General features: G+C 37.6%; 1 pseudogene; it reads left to right on the top strand.

Moving 5' to 3' along the window:
• Positions 1 to 3,673: 3,673 nt before the first annotated feature.
• LOC129393779 (immunoglobulin heavy variable 3-49-like) lies at positions 3,674 to 6,035 on the top strand (annotated as a pseudogene).
• The last annotated feature ends 1,466 nt before the right edge of the window (positions 6,036 to 7,501 follow it).

Raw genomic sequence — 7,501 nt, 5'->3', positions numbered from 1 at the left:
GTTGACACCATAAAAAGGCCAAGAGATCACAACCAAAATGTAGCGTGGATGTCACATCTGTGAGTGCCGCACACTCCCCCATGTGAATATGGAAAGGTTAATTACCTCTTGAGGTGTCTGCTGAGAGTAGAGCTGGTCTCTCAGGAATGTCCAAAATGGCTTGATTGAGCAAGAAAGGAGACTGGCTCAGGGTTGCTATACCAGTTTGGTGGTGGAGGCAGAGTGAGGGTTCTCACTCACAGAAATGAGTTTGTGGGGTTTGAACCTCCAAATGGCATCAAATGAGGGAGTTCTTGTGATTCCTAACTAGATCCACCTCGTGTCGGAAAGGAGATGATGGAGGAATGAGCCTTAAGTTATCAGCAGTCAGACATCAAAACAAGTCTGATGACTTATTCTATGTAGCAACTATAAATAAATGAATAAAAATAGATCATAATAAATGAATTATTCATAATAAATGAATAAAAATATGAATAAAAATAGATCAGTGTCCAATATGGGTGGACAAAAACCAGGTCTACACAAAACAAGAAGACTGCTTATAAGAATAAGCAAATCATAATGAAAAGGAGGAAAATGAGGTGAAAGGCACGGGGTAGGGGATTACACAAGGGTCCTGTTCCAATGTCCTGTGTGGAGACTTTTCATTACCTAAAATCATCCGCTTATTCTGAATGTCTTAGGTGAGCTGTCTGCTCCAAAACATCAGAAGCGCCAGAGAATTCATGAGGATATTCAGTTTAATATCTTCTATTTGAGGTGCCTTACAATAGTGTAAAATTCTTAATTATTATTATTATAATAAGAGATAGGGTCTCACTGTGTCACACAGGTTGGAGTGCAGTGGCACAACCATAGCTCACTGTAACCTTGAACCTCTGGCTCACACAATCCTTCTTTATAAGTCTCCTGAGTAGTGACGACTAGAGGGGTGCACCATAAGACCAAGCTGATTTTTTTTAATTCTTTCATAAAAGTGGGGTCTCTCTGTGTTATCCAGGCTGGTCTCGACTACCAGTCTTATGTGATTCCCCTGGTTTTGCTTCTCAAAGTGGTAGAATTATAGACATGAGCCACGATATTCGGTCTGAACTGATTCTTTAGTTGCAAAATATCAACCCAAGAATTGACTCCCTTAATTTTTTTCTGCAGTGTTTTGGTTAATATTGCCTCATAAAATTTATTCTAATTTGTTTCAACAGCAGAATTCTTCCTGACGTTTTTCCCAATATATGTATTTTCATGGTTGAAGATCACAAAATACTGTTAAAAGATGACATAAAAAGGCAACCTTAAACTTTGGGTGATTGGAGTTAGTATAATACAAAAATTACGTCCAATATTGTGTAACACACACATGCAAAAAGACGAAGGTGAGCAATGAGGGTAAACTTTCTAAATGTATGAATCTTCCAGCTCCCAAGTCATAGGATAGTAACTGATGTGGCCTGAGGGAGGTACCAGAGTGACATAGTGCTAGTGGGATAACTCTTGGCCAAGAGAGTTTCAATATTTTATTAAAGTTTTTATTTTTTTCAATTTAATGATGCCATTTTTTCAACATATTCAGAATTTTGTGAGTGGGATTGATTCTGGATGATATGAACAGTGGGAATGCCTTCTATGTTTAGATAATATTACGGACCAGGTTAAGATTGAAAGTTTGTAGAAATGATGCACCATAACATTATTCTAGTTTCCATACTAGGCATTTTCTCTTTGCTTGCATTTCATTTCAAATTTATATGTCAGATCTCTAGAATGTAATAATTTATTTTAAAATGTCTTTTCTTGTGGTCCATTTTGATGGGGCTTCCAGAAGATTTGAAAACCTCTTCTGCCTGCAGGACATTTTAAAATTCTGCACTACAGTAAAACATCTGTATTTAATCATGGTCTTCGGTTTATTGACAAGCTCTAGTAAGTGCAATAACTTCTGCCTTCTGGGCTGATTTTACATCAGATAGAGGAATTTATCCTAAATGAAAGTTTGTACTAGTAATATAAATTATGAGTTAATAACCACCACCTTTATTATTTAGGTGTTATTCATGAAGAAATAATGTTAAATCAAGGCTCTCAACGGGAATATTATCTAAGGGATACACAAAATGTTTTGCTAATCTAGATAAAATAGATGTGAACACACTCTTAGTATCCAGTCATGTCTCCTGTCTGTCACATTATTAACCACACAGTAACTTTGACTTCACTTCGGACTCGTTCTAATTTTCAAATTCGTTACATATTAAGCTTAATGTCTCTAGACTATTCTAGCAGAGTGAAGAAAGACAAGCTAGACTGACAAACAACCTAGGCTGACAGACTTCTTGTCACTCTCTATAAGAACTTGCTTCTCCCTGAACTTCAGACTTGTTGCGTGTTTTGAAACATTAATTATCAAAAGTATTAAAGAAAATTTGCAAAGCTACATCTTCTATGTTTATGTTATTGTTGATGCAATTGTAAAAAATAAGGAAAATGTATTCCTTTTCTATGTGTGTTTCCAAACTTAATAGCAGATTTTTAGTAAGACCAAGAATAATAAAAAATTCAAATATTGTTCAGCTGCTTAATAGAAAAACAAATTATGGTAAATTTGTTTGCTAGAATGCTATCCAGTATTTAGAATAAATAAATGTCTGCTATACCCAACTATAAGGTAAAATATCGAATTACATATGTTAAGTAAAATAAGCCAAACAAATAAGAATATATACTGCATTGATTTGTATAAATTTTAATAAACTAAATGACTCAGCAGCAATGTATAGCTCAGGAGTTGCCAGAGAAATGGTAGAAGAATGAAAGGGAAAAGGAGGAAGAATGTAGAAGAACAAAAGGAAATGTTGAGAATTCTCTTGTCCACCTTGATAACAATGATGGTTACATTATATTTATCAATTGTACAATTTAAATATGTGAAAGTTTATTATCTGTAAACTAAAACTTACAAAATTTATTACAAGCAAACAAATGGAAACTTAGACAAAGAAGGAGTGATAGAAAGATAGAAAAAATGTATATTAAATTTCAGAAATACCTAAGAACTTATCTGCCTGAACCCTAGTTCTCACCATATTTTTAGGTGAATGCTAGAATGCAGCAAAATCACACATGTTCTCACTACAGAAAGTGGCTTCCACAACCACACTAGGCACGCCCAGCTCTGTTCTGGAGTTGGCTCAGGGAGTAATTGGGGCCAGTGATGAGGAGCACAGGCTCAGGTACTGGGGCTTACTCATCCAGATGTGAGCTCTTAGACACATACTTAGCCCTTTCTCCATGTGTGGTTGACTTCCACATCTGTACATGGAGAAACAATTGACTCTGACAAAACATAATTTGCACAAATATGTAAAAATAAAATAGGATGATCAATTCAAAAAGTTTATCACAGCATAATTTTATAATAAGACAGCATATTTTCTGAGTACCATCGTTGTCACCAAATTCTTGCAGGGCACAGTCATTTTATCTGGGTACTGCCTTCTCGTCAGGCTTCCCACCCCAGAGCTTGCTATATAGTAGGAGACATGCAAATAGGGCCATCTCTCTGCTAATGAAAACCAGCCCAGCCCTGACTTTGCAGCTCTGGGAGAGGGGACCCAGCCCTGGGATGCCCAGGTGTTTCCACTTGGTGATCAGCACTGAACACCGACTACCAACCATGAAGTTTGGGCTGAGCCTGTTTTTCCTTGTTGCTATTTTAAAAGATAATTAATGGTGAACTAGAGATACTTAGTGTGAGGGGACATGAGTGAGAGAAACAGTGGATAGTGTGGCAGTTTCTGATCACGATGTCTCTGCAGGTGTCCAGTGTGAGGTGCAGCTGGTGGAGTCTGGGGGAGGCTTGGTACAGCCTGGGGGGTCCCTGAGACTCTCCTGTGCAGCCTCTGGATTCACCTTCCGTTAACTACTGCATGCAGTGGATCCGCCGGGCTCCAGGAAAGGGGCTGGAGTGGGTAGGTTTCACTAAAAACAAAACTAATCGTGGAACAACAGAATACGCCGCGTCTGTGAAAGGCAGATTCACCATCTCAAGAGATGATTCCAAAAGCATCGCCTATCTGCAAATGAACAGCCTGAAAACCGAGGACACGGCCGTGTATTACTGTACCAGAGACACAGTGAGGGGAGGTCAGTGTGAGCCCAGACACAAACCTCCCTGCAGGGGCGCGCGGGGCCACCAGGGGGCGCCGGTGACCCACTGAGGGCGGGACAGGCCCCATGAGCAGGTGCCGGGAGAGGTTTCCTTTCTCCTCAGCTGGAAAAGTCAGGTTTGTGTTTGCCGGACTCTGCAGCATTCTAGGCTGTGACGTTTTATCACTTGTATTTATTATGACTTTGTTATCGTTAGTATTTAAATTTTAGTAATTATTAAAATTATATATAAGTACATTTTAAATATGTACTTTGAAGATATAAACATTCCTAATTATTTGCACTGATTCTTCCAGAGTTTTATTAACATTTGTTGACATCAGCAACTACATAGCTATAGGGACATAAATTTATAAACATAGAAAGATGTATTGGCAAGACATGGTGGTCCGTGCCTGTAACCCCAGCTTGGGAAGCTGAGGCAGAAGTACTGCTTGAACCCAGAAGGCGGAGGTTGCAATGAGCTGTGATCGCGCCACTGCACTCCAGCCGGGCAACTGAGACTCCATCTCAAAAAACTAAATAAATAAAAAGAAAGAAAGAAAAAAAGATGTACAAATACACAGACCTATGCATATATGTTTAGGCATTCATATTAAACGTTAAGATAAAATAATTCTAAAAACATGTCCTGAAGAATCAAAATTAATGATGAACTAAATATAAATTATTAGAGTAATTCATAATTGATTTCGGTTATTTTTAATTGTTTACATGTTGTGATTTTACACAAAATATTAGTCATTTATCCTGATAAAACAGGTCAAAATGTTACATCAAGAGTTTATTTACTTTGTATTACTAATAATATAAAATGTTCCACATATTTTTAGCCATGTTTTACTTATCTGTGAAATGTGTGTTTATTAATTTTTCATTTTAATATGTCACCTTTATCTTTCTAATTTCCTAGATTTAATTCCACTACAGCTGAATGCATTTTAATAATGATTGTAATCACATTTACATTTTTTATTTGAATTTTCATATATATTTTATTAGGATTTTAATATCAATATAAATATTTTCCTACCATTGTCTATTTTCTATTTTTATGATACAAAATTAACATAAAAATGCTTAGATTTTCAATGTACAGCTTGAGGGCTTCTGACAAATGTGCGCACAAATAAAGAATTATTTGCTTACATTTTAGTGTATACCGAGGAGTGGGATTGCTGGGTAAAATGATATCTCTGTTTTAAGTTCTTTAAGAAATCTCCAGTCTGCTTTCCAAAGGGGCAAGATTAACTTATATTCTTCTCATCAGGGTATAAGTGTTCTCTTTTCTCCACAGTCCCACCAGCATTCATTGTTTTTTGACTTTTTCATGATAGCCATTCTGAGTGGTGTGTTGCTGCACACCTACAATCATCTCATATTTGATAAGGCTGATGAAAACAAGCAATGAGGAAGGGACTCCCTGTTCAATAAATGGTGCTGGGACAACTGGCTAGCCATGTGATGAAGATTGAAGCTGGATGTCTACTTTCAACATACATAAAATTAACTCAAAATTGATGAAAGACTTAAATGTAAGACCTCAAACCATAAAAATCCTTGAAGACAACCTAGGAAATACTCTTCTCGACCCCAACTTTGACGAATAATTTTTGGCTGAGTATCCAAAAGCAATTTCAACCAAAACACAAATAGATGAGTGGGACCTAATTAACTAAGGAGTTTCTGCACAGCAAACCCGCCAGGAGATGCTCAGGACACCAGAGAGAACTCACTTAAACCAGGGGGCGCTCAGAACAGAGTGTGCTCAGGACACCAGGGGGCGCTCAGAACCACCAGCGGGCGCTCAGAACCACCAGGGGGCGCTCAGGACAGCAGGGGTCGCTCAGACACCAGGGTTCCCTTAGGAGGCAGCTCCACATTAGGTCCCTGGGCAGGGTGGGGTTTCCTTTTTGAACTTGCTGTTTTTTGACCTTGTAAAGCAAAGATCTTCCCCAGGATCTCTTAGTATTTCTTCCTTGTAACTCATGTCTTGTCTTGTTTTGTTTTTGTTTTTGTTTTTTGTTTTTTGTTTTTGGTCACCTACAAAAACTTAAACTTAGAACAGTTGATTCAGAAAGGCAGGAAAGCAGGCATTCCTCTAAGTCTCCCCTGAGACAAATACATACATGATTTCTTCCTCCCCACTATAATTTATGTAAAAATGAAGATTCACTGAGTCAGACTAAATTGTGTATTCAGTGGAAGGATAATAAATGACACAAAAGAATGCAACCTATTGTCTCTTATCTTCTTCTAACCTGCAAGCCCCCATTTTCATTTGTCCTGACTTACAGGAAAAAAAAAAAAAAACAATGTACATTTCACATGTATTGACTGATGTCTCATGTCTCTGTAAAATGTATAAAAGCAAGCTGTACTTCAATCACCTTGTGCACATGTCTCAGGACTTCCTGAGGCTGGTTATGGTTGGGTTCTTAACTTTGGCAAAACAAATGTATTAGTCTGTTCTCCTGCTGCCGATAAAAACATAATCAAGACTGGGTAACGTATAAAGGAAAGAGTTTTAATTGACTCACATTTCCACGTGGCTGGGGACACTTCGCAATCATGTCAGAAAAGCAAGGGACATCTTACATGGTGGCAGACTAGAGAGAGCTTGTGCAGAGGAATTCCCCTTTAGAAAACCATCAGATCTAATGAAACTTATTCACTATCATGAGATCATCATGGGAAAGACCTGCCCCTATGATTCAATTACTTCTCACTGGGTTCTTCCAATGACACACGGGTAATGTGGGACTACAATTCAAAATGAGTTTTGGATGGGGACACAGACAAACCATATTAATAAACTTCCTAAACTGACTGAGACCTGTCTCAGATATTTGTTGTTTATCCTACTCATGTACAGCCTTCAGAGTTCCAAAGCCTATATCAGTTTTCCAGGATTGTTTCCCCTTTTTGTTGGTTATTTCCTCCTTTATTTTCTATGTTTAGTTCCCTTTTTCTCCCACTATTTTCTCATCATTGGGATGTGAGACTTCACAACATTTGAAAGGTAGGTAACAATGAGCTATCTTAACAACATGGGACCTGTTTATCTAAGAGTAATCCATTCTATCAATGAAAGATAAAACAAAGCAGGAGACCAGAAACTCATTTGGTTGTAAAATGCTTCCTCTGAATGATTTTGAAAAGGAACAGGTGGGGAAAATATAAAAGGAAAATAAAAACTTGTGATGTCAATTCATTATGTCATGAGGGGGAAAAATCCTAAAGGATGATCCATGCAAGAAACTGATTTTCCTTTCATTCCTAAGAGAATAGCTACAAATAAAAAGTTAAATATCTTCACAGATAGCTACTCTTT

Source organism: Pan paniscus, chromosome 15 (genome assembly GCF_029289425.2).
Source record: "Pan paniscus chromosome 15, NHGRI_mPanPan1-v2.0_pri, whole genome shotgun sequence".
Taxonomy (NCBI): Eukaryota; Metazoa; Chordata; class Mammalia; order Primates; family Hominidae; genus Pan; species Pan paniscus.
Note: the sequence above shows the minus strand (reverse complement) of the source record. Positions and strands in the feature narration are given on the sequence as shown.